Raw genomic sequence first — 18,028 nt, 5'->3', positions numbered from 1 at the left:
TTCAAAGGAAAACAGAACTTGGGAGTTCTCAAGGCTGTTTTCAAACTGTCAAGTTACCAACTCTGGCTATCAATGCAAATCTGAGGCAGGAAGTACTAAGGAAATTCTAAACTCTTTCCCTCCCTCTGCAAGATTTTCAACATTTTCATGTGCAAGAAGTGTGTTAAGGGGTTGTCCTGTTTTGCTTTTGAAGGATCTGTACAGTCACATCTTTGAGAATATCCCTTGCCCCATAGGAGCCTCTCTCTTCCTTTCCCTACTCCTTAGTCCTTCGTGTTTCAAGTGTTTGCTCTTTCTATGGCACAATCACTCGGGCTCTAGCTAGACTTTGAGAGATGGGCAGCTGTCCAGGCTGCAGATGGTTGGAAACTCAGCCTGAAGTCAGTGTGCAGTTGATGAGTTACTCCCTATACCTGACCCCATCTTCACACCAGGTTCTGAATACGATCTGAGTACCACCAGCCAGAAAAACTCTGTTGGGTCCCACAGATCTTTCTGCAAGATCTTCAGGGGCAGCAGATGGTCAAAGGCGGGAAAGCAGTAGGCTGATGGAAAAGCAGCGTGAGTAGAAACCATGCCCTGGATCGGTAGAAACATCATGACCTGCTCAGGGTAAGGAAATGGAAGGAAGGACTAGCTGCTGTGTGCGTTTGGATGCATTTTAAAGTTTTGGGAAGATGATAAAGTTTTCCAGGTACCACACATGAGGGAAATATCTTTCTCAGCAACAAAGTATCAATTCACCAGGCTGTGACCATGTTTTACTCTTTTTAGCTTTCCTAGTTACGATTAAGTTGCTTTTCCAAGAAACCCCCCACAAAATAACTCAGATTGCCATTCACCCTGGGTCTCACAAGGCAATAGCAACAGGTTGCTTGCTTTGAATGGGCTATAACAAAATTGCTGAGAAATATTAGGTTATGACTCAATCAAATGTGATTATGGATATTATCATCAAGCTAACGAGCTATTTTTTGGTCCCCTTTCTCTAAAGTTTGCTGATTATTCTGGTGGCCTTCAAACAGCAAATTCGTTTTGATGAAGATTTTTTTTTTTTAAATCTGGCTATGGCTCTTATGTAAATATTAAAACATTTCATCAAGATTGCTTCTTTTCTGCTCTATCACAAACAATGTTTCTTTTTTAAATTGCTTCTTTTAATAGGGGGGAAATGGCCAAAAGAAAACTGACAAATGACAGCTTTTAATGCGAGGTCTTGGAAAGCATGCCTACTAGAACAATACCGCTACAAGATAGCTATCAGCGAGTCATTGGGTTTTCATTTTACTTCTATGTACATTTATCTAATATAATAATTTAAGCATTTGGAAAATTATTCAAAGGGAGGAAAGCATAAGTAACTTATTTCTAATTTCTTTTTCTTTTTAAGCAACAAAGGTAGTGAATTAGTTCTAAAGTAATGGGAAAATAAGAGGAGCAGAGAAAGCAGGGAAGTGCCCCAAGTTTTTCTAAAACTTTAATTGCATTTGAGGAAAGGGAAACCTTTCCATTTGTTTAAACATCCTACTCTCATTTTGTTTTATCATAAGAAAACAGCAGCTGTAGCTAACACACACATTTAAGTAGAAAGAAAAGGTTCAGTATTTTGTACTGTCTGAATAAATGCAATAATACACCTTTGAGTTCTTTAAGAACCCCATAAAGACTTTTCACCCCAAACTAATGTCAGTAAGTGGCTTTTGTTGATTAGTTAAAAACACCTGGTTTTACAGGACAGCTTAAGTTATGATGTCACCAGAATATGACTTTTATAGTCAACCACAGAGCTCTATTTTTATCAACCATAAATATTCTTTATGTATCAGTATCATTTTAAATAGCTCTGATTTTTAAAATAGATTATAACTATAAGGCAAGTCTAGGACTAGATTTTGTGAATTCCACCAAGGCTTGCTTACCAAATAAACATGAGCAGCATGTATTCCCCTCAGAATTATTATAGGTAATATTTTAAGATAAAAATATAAAAGGAGCAAAAAGACAACACTGAAATACCCAGTTGTTTTCATGCTGTACTGGGTCATGATAGTACTTTCTTACATAGTATTCATGCTGCCAGAAATTCCCCACATTTTAAAGTATGACTGACCCTTATTCTCATTCCCTGTGTGCCCAAGTTTCAAACCAGGGCACGTCTTCACATGTTCAGCTTCCAGGAATGTTATTAATGTCTATCATTTCAGAGCCACCGAAACAGTATTCGACAACTTCACAGCTTTGTTGAAAGTTTACAACATAATAATCAATATGAACTACCATGATACCCAAAGTAGCTGATCCTATATTCCCCACCACCCTAATCTGATTACCCGAATATCAGTTGAGGTCACCTAATGGATCTAGCTTCTTTAAAAATGTTCCAGAAGTTGATGGCTTTGACTAGCTTGAAAGTAACAAGATCCAGATGCCGCCTGTCTACACAACACTAAACTACACAGGACCCCAAAACAGATTTTTTTTAAATTCCCTCTATGTTTTTCAGGCTCTCCTCTTTTCCCTCACCACTGCACTTTCTCTCTTTACCTCAATCTCTCTCTCTCTCTCTCTCTCTCTCTCTCTCCCGGTCTCTCTCTTTCACACACCCACGCACACGCACACACACACTTCCCATCAGTGTAGCTCATCCAACATCCTGTCCTTAATATAATGTGCACGACATTATTTCCTGCTAGCAATAAGGTAAAAGAAATCTCAGGCAGGAAAGCAATTATTCCATTCATTTTAATCTAAAGTTTCCTTTCTGAATACACTTCATAGTCAAAAACAAGAACCAAAAAGAAAGCATGAATTTTGAAACATTTGGAAAAATTTAGCCAAATGAGTAAAAGGGATGGAATGTCTGATATTTTTCTTTTCTTTTTATTTATGATAGCCACACAGAGAGAGAGAGAGACAGGCAGAGACACAGGCAGAGGGTGAAGCAGGCTCCATGTACCGGGAGCCCAACGTGGGATTCGAGCCCGGGTCTCCAGGATCGCACCCTGGGCCAAAGGCAGGCGCCAAACCGCTGCGCCACCCAGGGATCCCTGTCTGATATTTTTCTTGGAACCCTTGGGTTTGTTGTTTTTATTTCTTGGGGGGGGGGGGGGATGAGGAATGACTATAATTTCCTCTTTTAGACTTGCCCTTGCTTTGCCATTTCCTTGAGGAAGGTAGTCAGCATTCTCCACCCAATCCCCCAAAGAGTTAAAACTCACCGCACTGCACGGGAGCAGGAGGGCTGGTCTACTAAAGCAGCAGCCCCACAAACTCAATGCTCACAAGGGCAAAAAGCAATGTGAGTAGACCTTGCAGGGGCAGGGCGAGTCATGGAGCGATTGAAAAAGAAAGAAAAAAAGCACAATTTTTAATAGAATTCTGAAAGTCTGCTGCCTCGTCTGGTTTACAAATAGGCATTGTTGGAGGAGACAGAATAAATAAGAGCTAACTACAGCATGAATTACCAAACACTAATCCCATCAACGAGCCCCGGTGGCAGCACAGATCACTCAGGCACGCCTTGTTCACTCTCCGCATATTTATTTATGAAGAAGACAGTGAGTCCCGCTAATGCGATACAAAATTAATATCACCTGTAAAGAAACACAAGCCATATATTCGAAGCGGTAACTACCGACACCCCCCCACCCCCAGCTCAATCAAGTCCAATTTAACTGACAAATTGAAGCAGTGATTTCACACCTGGGAGCCTTTCATGTCTGAACTGCAGGATCAAGTTCATGGTCGGCACTGCCCACTGCTTAGTTACGTGGGCTTTCCACTGGCCCCGTAATGATCATTCGCGCACACGCATAAAGACTAAAGTATTTAACCAATTCGTGTCCAATTATCATCAGTTATATTTCATCCCGTTTCAAGACCCACAGGCCTCCTGATGGCAGCCAGCACAGAAAAACAGAGCTTCGAAAAGTAAAGAACATCTATTGTAAAGCTCCAAACTTCAGTCTCTAGAGTCTTGATCACCCTCCATATAAGATAAAATATGTAAGGCAAATACACAAAAACAAAAGCACACCCAAACAAACTCTAAGGGACGTCAGTTAGTCGTACTATGCCTTCCCACACCCTTCTTTCATTCTATACTCCGTGATTAAAAGTTTGAGTTGCCCCTACGCTGGTGCATCCTATCCAGTGAGAAAAACCCTTTAAGAGCCACAAAGAACAGCTCACCCGAAAAGCCTCTGAAATTGTATTGTTGTTCCTGATAATCACTGTCACAATCTCCTTTCTAACAACCCTGTCCATCTGCAAAGCACTTTACTACGGATATCAGGAACATTTTTATGTTGCCAAATAACAACAAAGGAACACGAGCGAAACTATTATCTCTGCTGAAAGAGAAAAACCACAATCCCAGGGCTTGCTTTCTTCTCATATTCTCCTCTGCCTCATTAACTCCATTGGTATGTTCCTAATTTTAAAGAAGCAGGAAGAGGTGATGGGAAAGGGGAGGTAAATAATAATCCACATGCCTGTTTCCCATCCCAAGTGCAGGATACCACACTGCTTGCCAGACTGTGGGTCGAGCCATACCTTGGTTTAGAGACAGTGAGGATAGTAATAAGTGTACTGGGGGTACATTTGTGGCTGATCCAGGCGTTTGCCCATGTAGCTGGAATCTTTATGTCCGAGGCAGGGAACTCGATGACAGGGTATAGTGCCCCAGGCCGAGCGTCCTCTTAAACCACTATTCCTGATGGTCCTGATGACTGATGAGGCTTCAGAGATCCTTCGTCTTCCACCACTCGCTAGTTCCAAGATGGCAGGAATTTAAAAAAGAAACACACCCCCCCCAAAAAAAGAAAGAAAGAAAGAAAGAAAGAAAGAAAGAAAGAAAAAGAGAAAAAAGGAAAGGTATTGGTAGAACAACACTCACACACACACGCACACACACACACAGCCTTCCCAGATCGTGCCTTCCTTCCTGCAGCTGCCAGGGTCCACTTGGGATGAGGCACTTTGTTCTTTACCCAGGCTGTCTGTAGTCATGTCAATTGCCAGCGTTTGTAAAGAGAGAGAAAAGAAAAAAATCATAGTCTTTTTAGCACAACTCTGAATCCTTGCAGATCAGCTTCCTGTCTCCTGTTTGTCTCTTTCCCCACCTTAAAGAAAAAGGAAAAAAAAGAAAGAAATAAAGAAAGAAAGAAGAAACAAAGAAAGAAAGAAAGAAAGAAAGAAGAAAGAAGGAAGAAGAAGAAAGAAAGAAAGAAAGAAAGAAAGAAAGGAAGAAAGAAAGAAAGAAAACAAAAAGAAAAAGAAAAAGAAAGAGAAAGGGGAAAAGAAAAAAAAAAAACAAAACAACCTTGCACAGCCTGGTTGCTGCTGTCTCCCTTCCAGAGTGACAAGGTGTTCTGGCTCATCCTGTCCTTTCATTCCTTCCTCTCCTTCCAGCTGGTGGGTGGAACCTCTCCAGGGAGCAGGGTATGCAGTCCAGAAGGCTGCAGGATTTCCTCCAAGAAAAAAAAAAAAAAAAAAAGCCTGCTTCAACCCCTGCTGCAAGCAAAGTTCTGATTCCCTCTGCTGGCTACCTCGAATGGCAAAGCAATTTTTGCAGCAAAGCTGCTGCCACTGGAACTGAACCCAGGGAACTCAAATTCGGGCAGTGGATTCTCATCCTTCCCTCCATCCACCCCACACAAGAGCTGCCTTTTTTTTTCTTGCCAAGTTGCAAGGTAAGCCACACTGCTAAACCAAACACAGAAGACCACGGGAGGGAAGAGAGGACGAAGGGAGGAGGAAGAGAAAGACAAAAATAAAAGCAGACGGACGACCCGTGCTGGTTAAAATGGAACAAGTGTGTCCCAGATGCTTTCAAAAGCTGTTAACATACGAAAGCCACATGAATCCAAGACCCGGTTCAGAAACTAACCTTTTACTTCTCGGAGGACACGGAGGATGCTAAGTATTGAAGAAATTTGAGAGTCTGTGCCAGGACTACTATTAGCAAGCCCTGCATCATCAGCTCACAATGACCAACTTACCATAGCCGAAATGATCATTCTTATCCTTACATCCATTTTGTAAGCATCCAAGGAGGTATCCCATTAGGTTTACAGGCGTCTTTATAAATAAAATCACTGGTTCTCTCACTGTGTATCTATGATGATTTTGATTCAGGGATGCTTTAATCACTTTCCCGATGTCATCACAAAAAAAAGCACAATTACTTGACAGAGTTTTTCCCCACCTATAGTAAGTAATATTCTGACATGTCTATCAGCTATTACATTATAATACAAATGGTTTCAGCGAAAATATATTTCCTTTAAGGGTCCCTTTTCAAGGCAGTCAAGGCTAAAATTGGACATGCCAGCTGTGTTTTGCTGTGAGTGCTCACGCATGCCCAAAGCGTGGGCTGACCAATATTGAGCGCCTCTCCACTTCGTCAAACCAGCTCTGTTCTCCACAGCAAAGAGTTACCTTTTCAGATAAGAGGTTCCTGGTACAAATCCAGCTTCCTAGTGAAGAAGAACAGAGAATTCCAGCCCAGTGCACAATATGGTATCCATCCACATACAAGCCCTGCCACCCGTGAGGTCACTGGCTTCCACTCAGGGGGCTGGTTATTAGAAGCTGTGTGAGTGCATGGATATTCCTTGGAAAAAGTTAAGGATGGTGGATAAATAGCTTTATGTTTGACAAGAATAACACCAGAAAGAAGGAAGGAGAGAGGGTGGGAGGGTAGGAGTTAGAAGCCCTGATATCCCTGTCATGAAGAGAATTAAATCAACTCCACCAACATTGAAATGTGTTCTTCTGGGCCTTTTTCGTCCCATCCAGAGAGTGGAAATGCTGCCAACTTATCTGGCTGAAGGTGGTAAACGGAATCAGATACTAAATCAAAACTACATTTATTTAAAAATCATTCAGTGGCATCTCAATGCTCAGACAATAAAGTCTTGACTCCTTGGAATAGTTTTCAAAACCCTTGAAAACCCAACTTTATTCTCCAGCCTCAGACAGTAAAGTCTGGTCCTCGTAGTCTATATCTGAGTCACAGTGAACTGCTTTTAAAGTGGAATGTGCGGGGGATCCCTGGGTGGCTCAGCAGTTTAGCCCAGGGCCTGAATCCGGAGTTCTGGGATCTAGTCCCACGCCGGGCTCCTTGCATGGAGCCTGCTTCTCCCTCTGCCTGTGTCTCTCTGCCCCTCTCTCTGTGTCTCTATGTCTCTCATGAATAAATAAGTAAAATCTTTAAAAAAATAATAAACTGGAATGTGCTCTCTCAGGGACTTCTGTCATCTGCTCTGCCCCAGAATGGTCTTGCATCCCCATTCAGCCCATCCTTCAGCTCTCAACATGGATATCACCCCTCGGAATAGCTTTCCCTAAAGCCTCCCTTCCCTGCTGCACCTTATATTTGCCCTAAAAGGACGCTTATCCTGGGCAACTGTCTGTTAATTGCACGCTCGTTTCTTCTAGGATGCCGGAAAAGCATCAGGAAAAGCAGAAAAGGAGGAGTCCCCATCATTCTCATTCACGTTCCTATTTCCACAAACTGTCATGGAATCTGACACAACATGGTGCTCTGCAAGTGTTTGAAGAGTAAGATACCTTAAACCCGATAAAACTTCTAACTCAATTCATATCCTCTCTCAGTACATTTCAGTACATTTCTGAAAGATTTATTTGTTCATAGATTTTACCTAAAAAACAGATACATTATATACTTATATATATTTAAGTAACTCCCTAAGTAGTCTTTATTTATCCATGTGATAAATTTTGAGGTTAAAAATAGAACATTTGCAAATCTCATCTTTGAGAACCAAGCTTCCTTTTCTATCTACCTGTCCATCTATGCTGGGCATAGAGCCCAGTGCTTTTATCTTTTATAAATAGAAATGAATAGATTTCACAGTTTTTTTTAAGGCATATCCTTTTTTTTTCTTATTTATGGTTTTTGCTTCTCCTAAGTTTTCTGCTTCTAAGATACCTGCTTTTCCATTTCAGGACTCATATGAACGAGCAAAACATATCTTGAAGACTCATGCAAAAGAGCATAAGAATCTAGCAGAAGCTTTACTAACCTATGAGACTTTGGATGCCAAAGAGATTCAAATTGTTCTTGAGGGAAAGAAATTGGAAGTGAGATGATAATTCTTAAAATGGATGCATTGCTGGTTTTACTGCAAGAATATATAAGTAGCATTTCAGTAGTCTCCTTTTGCAATGCTTTTCTTTCATTCTTGACTTGATATCACTCAAGGGTGTGAAACACTTTGTCTCTTGTCACGTTTAGTCTAGTTTTGGTTAGTCTCATGATGACACCTATTGCAAGTTATCAACTCAGCAAATATGTTAAAGAAAATAAAGGACTGTTAGGATTGAAAATAGCTTGTTAGAGACATGTCAGTTATTCAGTTGAAAATAAGTAATGATTTCATGGTTGGTTCCTCTACTAGATGCGAATAAAAATTGTGCTTTTAGCACTTGGAAAGTATTTTTACTTGGCAAAGTAAAATTGTTGAAGGAGTGTCTTTGTTTTTAGATAGTACCATTTGTTGGTGAACCATACTTCTATTCATGTCAGTGGAAACGTCATTAAGATGCACTTAATTATGTTCCAGGTTGTCCGTAATATAAAATAGTTCTGCTTTTGTTTTTGTCTATCTAAAAGTAGAGAACTGTAAATGTAAAGATATAATCATAATTTAAATGATTATAACCTTTTAGAGATGCAGCTTGCATTTTCATTGTCTTTTTTTAACATCATCATCATTCTTACTAATGAAATTTATTTCAGAGCAGCAAGTATTTCATTAAATAAAAAGTGAGTCGCTTCAAAATCTGAATTATTATATAATTATGCTTGGTATTGAAAAAAATTAACCCCAAATCCCAGTCCCTTCAAAGTGAACTTTGAATTACCACGTTAGAAATGGAAAGTTGTTTGCTTTTCATTCAGATTTTGTGAATATGAACATATTACAGGATTTACAGATGACTTTATTAACTGAACAAAAAAATTTTTAGAGCTCATTGTATTGGTTTTACAACCAAATTATATTCTTGAAGTTATTTTATTAAAGTTACCTACAGTTTTCTAATAATTCTTAAGCTGTATATGGTCTTCATTGAAGAAGTTGATGGAGTTTGCTATATAATATCTTTGCCTTTTTTTTTTAAATTTTACAGTTTGATCTGATTTCAAACTTACAGAAATATTACTGGAATAATACAAGGAAGTCCCGTATACCTTGGTCCAGATTCATTATCTCACTTTTTAATTGCCCACCTCTCTTTCCCCTTTTGTTTCTCCTTCGTCCTTCTTTCCCTCCTTCCCTCTCCCTGTGTGTATACATGTCATTGTGTGGATATATGTTTTCATTTTTCTTGGATAGACTTCTAGGATTGAAATTGCTGGGTTGCGTAGTAAGTTTCTGCTTACTTTTTAAAGAACCTGATGCATCATTCTCTACATCTGTTACAGTATGTTTTTATGGCCTTTTTGATAAAGTCATTTTAGTGTGAGTGAAATAATATCTCATGGATTAATATACATTTATCTACACTAGTGATACCTCCCCTGTTTTATGACCATTTGTATATTTTCTTTGGAGAAATGTTCATTCAGACGACCCTCACCATCACTTTTGGGTTGTCTTATATGTTGTAAGAGATTGTATATTCTGAATACAAGTGCTTTATTGAAGGATCGTACTTTTTTCTTTTTTTAAAGATTTTATTTATGTATTCATAAGAGAGAGAGACACAGGCAGAGGGAGAAGCAGGCTCCATGCATGGAGCCCGATGTGGGACTCAATCCCAGGACTCTAGGATCATGCCCTGGGCTGAAGGCAGGCACTAAACCTCTGAGCCACCAGGGATCCCCGGATCTTGTTTTTTTTTATCCAGTCCAACCATCTCTATTCATTGTAGTGTTTAGTTAATTCAAATTTAGTATTGATATAATTGTTTTTGCACCTCCTATTTTGCTTTTTTTTCCCTGTTTTTCTCATATATAAATAGATCCTTCTCTTCCTTTTTGAATTACATCTTAGTGGTTGATCTAGGGATGGCCATAGGCATTAAAGTAGACCATCAGTCTACTTTAATTCTGGTTAAATGTAGGAACTTTGTTTCAGTCTATCTCATCTTCTTCTCTGTGCTCTTAGTGTCATGTTATATCTGTGCATGTTACAGCAGTTCAACAATACAGTGACAAAACTTGTGCTTTATATAATCTTATTTCCTCAGTCTTTCTCTGGGAATGTCTTTTATTTTTCCTTTTTGTAAGTATAGTGTTGCTGGATATAGAATACATGATTGCCTCTTTTTTTAAAATTTTATTCATGAGAGACACAGAGAGAGGGAGAGAGGGAGTCAGAGACACCGAGAGAGAAGCAGGTTCCATGCAGGGACAGGGACCCTGATGTGGGACTTGATCCTGGGTCTCCAGGATCACACCTGGGCCGAAGGCAGGAACTAAACCACTGAGCCATCCAGGGATCCTGACTTTTTTTTTTTCTTTAATCATTTTGAATATGTTATCCCATAGACTCCTGGCTTTTTTATTTTATTTTTGTGTGTGTGTGTGTGTGTGTGTGAGGAGTCAGCTGTTAATCATAATTTTGGTTTCCTTTTCTGATAGGTTGTTTTTTTTTTCTCTTGATGATTTCAAAGTTTTGTTTTGTTTTTGTTTGCTTATCCTTATCTTTTACCAGTTTGACTATGATGATGTGTTGAGGTGTGGATGTCCCTGTGTTTTTACTGTTTGGGATTTATTGGGTTTCATGGATCTGTAGAGTAGCTTTTTATCAAATTTAAGCAGTTTTTGGCAGTTATTTCTTCAGATACATTTATCTGTCTTTTTCTGTCTTGTCCTTCTGGGAGTCTCCTTACATGTGTGTTGGTACAGTTAATGTTGATATGGTCTCTGAGGCTTTGTTCATTTTCTTCATTGTTTTTTCTCCCTCTCTACTTAAGATTGAATAATTTCTATTGATTATTGAAGTTCACTGATACTTCTGTCATCTCAAATCAGTTGAATTTTCATTTCAGGTACTGTATTTTTTAGCTCTAAGTTGCTATTCAATTCTTTAATTTACTTTGTATATTATTTATTTATTTATTTATTTATTTATTTATTTATTTTTATGATAGTCACACACACACACACACACACACACACACGCACACAGAGGCAGAGACATAGGCAGATGGAGAAGCAGGCTCCATGCACCGGAAGCCCGATGTGGGATTCGATCCCGGGTCTCCAGGATTGCGCCCTGGGGCAAAGGCAGGTGCTAAACTGTTGCGCCACCCAGAGATCCCTACCTTGTATCTTTTTTATTGAGATTCTTCTTGCATTGCATCATTTTCATCATGGTTTTCATTAATTCATTAAACATGACTTCCATTACTTTTTTGACCATGTCCATATAGCTGCTTTTAAATCTTTACTAAATCTACCATCTGGAAATGGACAGTTTCTACTTAATGCTTTTTTTCGTTAGTAAGGGAAAGTATTTCTTCCCCAGAGGATTTTCTTGTTATGTTTAGTAACTTGCCTCCAATAAATTTATGAAGTCATCTCTACTACAGTATGTAGCCATTGATGTCTCTGTTCATTTTTAAAATGTTTTAATCTTGCTTCCTAAGGATTGCTTTGTCTGCAGACCTTAACATTTAGCCAAAGATTGGGCAGAGTTTGTGTTCCGACCCCATCATTCTTGCCTTCTACTCTGCTGATGGATCTGTGTGGGATTGCAAGTCCATTCAACATTTGGGTCATTTTCAGGTCTTCCCTGGTTTTTGTTTTTTTGCTACTCCTTTGTGTGGATGTGTACACCTTGGCAACAGTGGGATGTGGGTGGCTTGAACCAATTTCAGTTTCTGTTCTGCATGCCTCTGGTAAATCTGAAGTGTATGGAGTGCTTATCAAATCCAGATGGCTGTCTTACCTCTCAGAACTTCCAGTTAAATACCTTTCTACTCTTACCGTGTTTGCCCTTAACAGGATTGCAGCCTCAGGCGAGAGAACCCTGTGTGCTTAGCATAGAGGTCACCCTTTGACTTACTCTGCATCAGGTCAAGCAAGTCCCTTCTGGCAGTGACAAGTTCTGGCATGGGAAGTGAGAGCACAGCACCACAGACTTAATGCAGCTCTCACCAAACTTACGTGGTTTTCATGAAGAAACAGTTTGCTGTAGGTCTTGGGTAGATTTCCAGAGTGCTGAAGTGGTTGTTTTTAAAATAATTTTATTCAACTTTATAGTTGCCTTTTTAAAAATGGGAATGATTTGTCTGCCTCCATTCATCATTGTACTGAAAGTGAATCTCTCTCACTTATTTTGAATCATACTCCAACCAAAGCAGTTTAATAAGAATAGACCTACAGAGGACTGGTAAACTTTTCAGAGCTATCCATTCAAAGCTACCAGAGTGCCAGAGTTTGACATGTAACCTTTATTTATTTATTATTTTTGGTCACGGATACATGTTTTATGTTTGGATATTACTTTTATTTGTTTATATTCATTTTTAAGTAAATACCAAGTCACTTCAGTCCAGCTGGTTATGAGTATGTTTCTTAAGTATGCAGCATTTCAGTAAAATATGTTGGAATGTAGACTTGGTCTTTGGATTGAAAAAATAACACCTAGCTGTGGACATAAGAATTGGGAGAGTTGGGTAGCACTGGTGGTGCAGCGGTTTAGCGCCGCCTGCAGCTCAGGGTGTGATCCTGGAGACCTGGGATGGAGTCCCATATCAGGCTCCCTGCATGGAGCCTGCTTCTCCCTCTGCTTGTGTCTCTGCCCCCCCCCCTCTGTCTCTCATGAATACATAAATAAAATTAAAAAAAAAAAGAATCGGGAGAGTTGATATATATATGAACTGAGGACTTTATTTCTGTGCAAATTCTCTCTTGCCCTCTTCCTATTACAGGTGAATACACATCCTTTTAGACAAGAATGTGGATCCCCAACTCCATTTAGGCGATGGGCTTAATTTAGTTATATGTAAATGCTGTGTTGTCTTCAGTCTTGCATCATATGGTAGTATGATGAGTAGATAATCTTATGAATTTAAGAATGCATTTAATGAGAAAGAAAATTACAAAGCTAATTACAAAGCTGCCTGAGTGGGAGGGTGAGCAGGTACGTATTTCTCAAAACTAGTTTGGAGAGCTTGATAGGAATCTCTTGCCATTCTGGAAGTATGACTGTTTCCTTATATTCAGGAAACCTGGAATCTGAGAGGGCTGGTAAGGTGCTTTGGCTAATGAAGGGAGATTAAGCTGTTCTGCACTCTCAGCATTTGGTTTGACAAAAACTGCTTGAGTGCTTATGAAGGGCCAGATACTAAGTGTGGAGAGTGAGCCCTCATGGGGACTCTATTTTAGATACTGTATAAAAGGGTTGCTTGGAGGTGCAGAGGCTTCAGAAGACGACAGTCCAGGATGGATATGTGGATTCCTTAAGAGCTAAGAAGAAAGAAAGCCTGACCGAATGAACTGTATTCACTCAGGTCAAGGGAATTGCAGATCAGATCAGCTGTGGGTACCAAAGTGGCCCTGAGAGAGTCAGCTTTAAAATAATTGCTGAGCACCTGGCTGGCTCTGTCAGTAGAGCATGTGACTCTTCATCTTGGGGTCATGAGTGTAAGCCCCATATTGGGCGTGGAGCCTGCTTTAAAACAAAAACCTAGGGATGCCTGGGTGGCTCAGTGGTTGAGTGCTTCCCTTCAGCCCAGGGCATGATCCTGGAGTCCCGGGATCGAGTCCTGCATCGGCCTCCCTGCATGGAGCCTGCTTCTCTCTCTGTCTCTGCATCTCTCTCTGTCTCTCATGAATAAATAAAATTAAAAAAAAAACTAAAAAAAAAAACCCTGCCAAATCCAGCCTGCTTAAAACCATCTTACAGCCAGGAGAGCCTGGGTGGCTCAGTCTGTTAAGTGGCTGCATTTGGCTCAGGTCTTGATCGCAGGGTCCTGGGATGGAGACCCTGTGTGAGACTCCCTGCTCAGTGGGAAGCCTGCTTCTCCCTCATTCTGCTTATGCTCTCTTGTGCAATCTCTCTCTCTCTCTCTCTCTCTTTCTCTCTGTCTCTCTCAAATAAATCTTTCAAAGAAACCAAACAGTAGCATCAGCCAGATAAGAACTCAACCACTCCCTAGTTTTGACCCTGGCAAAGTCAGACCAGAAAGCCAGCTGTGAGAGGAGAGATGGAATTAAGCAGGAAAGAAGAAAAGGCCATGCCAGCCTTCTCCCCCTACCCTAATCACCTACTGCAGGTGGTTAACCTGTAGCCTGGCCTGGCTAATTAACTCTTGCCTTTGGGTGTTTCAATACTGACATGGGGCTGGACATTCTGTTTCAGTGCCATTTTAAGTAAAGTTTTTCAACCTGGATTGAGAGAAAAATACCTGAATATTTAAAAGACTACCAGGAGATGATTTTGCTGTGTGATAATATCCTATGAATCAAAAATAGTGGTTACAGGGATGCCTGGGTGGCTCAGCAGTTTAGTGCCTACCTTCAGCCCTGGGCATGATTCTGGAGACCTGGGATCGAGTCCCACGTCAGGCTCCCTGCATGGAGCCTGCTTCTCCCTCTGCCTGTGTCTTGGCCTCTCTCTCTCCCCATGTCTCTCGTGAATAAATAAAAAAATCTTTTTTTAAAAAAATAGTGGTTACATATATTAAGATTTTTGGGGTGCCTGGCTGGCTCAGTCTAAAGAGTGTGACTCCTGTCTTGAGGTTGTGAGTTCAAGCCCCATATTGGGTTGTAGAGATTACTAAGAAAAAATAAGTTTAAAGAAATTTGAACTTTTTTTGTGGTATAATTTCATTTGTATGATTTTTCAAAATCTGAAATAGTTCTGTCATAATATTCACATAAATGTGAATATATGTCATCTTTAACTTTTTAAACAAAATATTATTGCTAAATTAATAAGCAAGAGAAATCCCTTCTGATGACTGCTTTTAGTTGGCTGCAGCTCTTATTTCCCCTTTCATCCTGTTGATAACATTTCTATGATTATGTTAAAACTCAGAAATTATCTTGTGAGGTCCTTCTTTACTCTTTCATATTGGTAAACTTAAGGTTATTTCTTTGGTTCTTTAGGCTTCTATTTTCTTCTGTTGTCTGTATGCCTGTGATTTCTTAGTCTTTCTCTCCAGCCCTTCTGTTAAGGGTTGGCTACATGGCCAACCGTTTTCTCTGTTTCTCCTTTTTTTCTAAAGGTTGACAAAAATTACCTGGGGAAAAATTTTTTCACAAACCTCCAGACTATTCCCTATGTACCTAATAATATTAGCATGAAGTAATCCATATAATCAGTAACCATGGTGATCTGTAAGGTAGTAAGTATATCAAAATTCCTGTGGATTAATATGACAGAACTGAAGAGCAGGGGCACCTGGGTGGCTCAGTGGTTGAACCATCTGCCTTTGGATATTCGTTTATATTTCCTTGGTATTGGTGGTGATCTCTTCTTTTTCATTCGTGATTTTATTAGTGTATTTTCTCTTTTGCTTTTAATAAGACTGGCTAATGGTTTATCTACCCTACTGATTCTTTCAAAGAACCAACTCCTAGTTTTGTTTATTTCTTCCACAGTACTTTTGCTAGTTCATGGAGTTCTGCTCAAATCTGTATTAACTCTCTTCTTCTGCTGGGTGTAGGTTTTTTGCTGTCCTTTCTCCAGTTCCTTTAGGAGCAAGTTTAGCTTGTGTATTTGAGGGTTCTTTTTTCCATTTTTTTGAGGGATGCTTGCATTGCGATGTATTTCCCTCTTACGACTGCTTTTGCTGTATCCCAAAGATTTTGAACGGTTGTATCTTCATTTTCACTAGTTTCCATGAAACGTTTTCATTCTTCTCTAATTTACTGGTTTTCCCATTCATCTTTTAGCAGGGTGCTCTTTCACCTTCATGTGTTTGAGTTTCTTCCAAATATCTTCTTGTGATTTAGTTCTAGTTTCAAAGCATTATGGTCTGAAAATAAGCAGGTGAAAATCCCAATCTTTTGGTATCGGTTAAGACCTGATTTGTGACCCAGTATGTGGTCTATTCTGGAGAAAGTTCCATGTACACTTGAGAAGAATGTGTATTTGGTTGCGTTTAGATGTAAAGTTCTGTAAATATCTGTGAAATCATCTGGTGCAGTGTATCATTTAAAGCTCTTGTTTCTTTGGAAATGTTGTGCTTAGAAGATGTGTCATTTGCACAAAGCTCTGTGTTGAAGTCTCCCAGTATTAGTGTATTATTATCTAAGTATGTTGAAACTTTGGTTATTCATTGATTGACCAGCTCCCATATTAGGTACATAAATATTCATGATTGTTAGGTCCTCTTGTTGGATAGATCCTTTTAGTGTGATATAGTGTCCCTCTTAATCTCTCACTACAGTCTTCAGGGTAGATTTTAGTTTATCTGATATAAGGATGGCTACCCCTGCTTTCTTTTGAGGACCGTTTGAATGGTAAATGGTTCTCCAACCTTTTATTTTCAGGCTGTGATGTCCTTACGTCTAAAATGAGTCTCTTGTAGACAGCAAATAGATGGGTCTTGCTTTTTTTTGGGGGGGGGGCAGGTTGCTTTTTTGTCCAGTCTGAAACCCTGCACCTTTTGTTGGGGTCATTAAGGCCATTCACGTTCAGAGTTACTACTGAAAGATATGTATTTAGTGTCATCATAATACCTATTCAGACCCTGTTATTGTGGATTGTTTCCTTGGACTTCCTCTTTCTGTTACAGAGTCCCCCTTAATATTTTTGCAGAGCTGGTTTGGTGGTCATGTATTCTTTCAGTTTCTGCCTATCTTGGAAGCTCTTTATCTCTCCTTCCATTCTGAATGAGAGCCTTGTTGGATAAAGTATTCTTGGCTGCAGATTCTTCTCATTTAGGACCCTGAATGTATCCTGCCAGCCCTTTGTGTCCTGCCAGGTGTCTGTGGAGAGGTCTGCTGTTACCCTAATACTCCTCCCCATAAAAGTTAGGGATTTTTGTCTCTTGCTGCTTTAAGGATCTTCTCTTTATCTTTGGAATTTGCAAGTTCACTATTAAATGTCAGGGTGTTGAATGTTGTTTATTGATTTTGGGGGGAATCTCTCTACCTCCTGAATCTGAATGCCTGTTTCCCTTCCCAAGTTAAGGAAGGTCTCACCTATAATTTTTCAAATACACTTTCTGGTCCTCTGTCCCTCTCAGCACCCTCTGGAACCCCAATTAAATGTAGATTTTTCCTTCTGAGGCTGTCATTTATTTCCCTTAACCTTTCCTCATGATATTTATTTATTTATTTATTTATTTATTTATTTATTTATTTATGATAGTCACAGAGAGAGAGAGGCAGAGACACAGGCAGAGGGAGAAGCAGGCTCCATGCACCGGGAGCCAGACGTGGAATTCGATCCCGGGTCTCCAGGATCGTGCCCTGGGCCAAAGGCAGGCGCCAAACCACTGCGCCACCCAGGGATCCCAACCTCAATGTTTATAGTAGCAATGTCCACAATACCCAAACTGTGGAAGGAGCCAAGATGTCCTTCAACAGAGGAATGGATAAAGAAGTTGTGGTATGGGACCCCTGGGTGGCTCAGTGGTTGAGCGTCTGCCTTTGGCTCAGGGCATGATGCTGGGATCCGGGAAGAGTCCCATGTCCCGCTCCCTGCATGGAGCCTGCTTCTCCCCCTGCCTGTGTCTCTGCCTCTCTCTCTCATGAGTAAATAGATGAATTCTTTTTAAAAAAAGATGTGGTATACATACAAAATGGAATATTACTCAGACATCAGAAAGGATGAATACCTACCACTTACATCAATGGGCATGGAACTAGAGGATACCAGGCTGAAACAAGTCAACTGGAGAAAGACAATGATCATATGGTCTCCCTCATAGGTGGAATATAAGAAATGGTGCAAGGAGGGGAAACTGAATGGGGAAAAATCAGAGAGGAAGACAAACCATGAGAGACTCAACTCCAGAAAACATACTGAAGGTTGTTGAAAGGGAAGTGAATGGGGGGATGGGGTAAATCGGTGATGGTCATGAAGGAGGG

General features: G+C 40.0%; 1 long non-coding RNA gene across 2 annotated transcripts; it reads right to left on the bottom strand.

The window, feature by feature from the left end:
- Positions 1 to 3,523: 3,523 nt before the first annotated feature.
- On the bottom strand, positions 3,524 to 6,443 carry LOC140598239 (uncharacterized). 2 transcript variants are annotated; one of them, XR_012000455.1, is made up of 3 exons: positions 6,003 to 6,443; positions 5,324 to 5,471; positions 3,524 to 5,123 (listed from the first exon to the last, which is right to left on the bottom strand). It is a non-coding gene; the product is annotated as an uncharacterized lncRNA (long non-coding RNA). The 2 variants fall into 2 exon arrangements; XR_012000456.1 differs by having other exon boundaries at positions 5,891 to 6,317.
- Positions 6,444 to 18,028: the final 11,585 nt, after the last annotated feature.

Source organism: Vulpes vulpes, chromosome 3, assembly GCF_048418805.1.
Source record: "Vulpes vulpes isolate BD-2025 chromosome 3, VulVul3, whole genome shotgun sequence".
In the NCBI taxonomy this organism is placed as follows: domain Eukaryota; kingdom Metazoa; phylum Chordata; class Mammalia; order Carnivora; family Canidae; genus Vulpes; species Vulpes vulpes.
The sequence above is the reverse complement of the archived record's forward strand: the minus strand, read 5'-3'. Positions and strand labels throughout refer to the sequence as shown.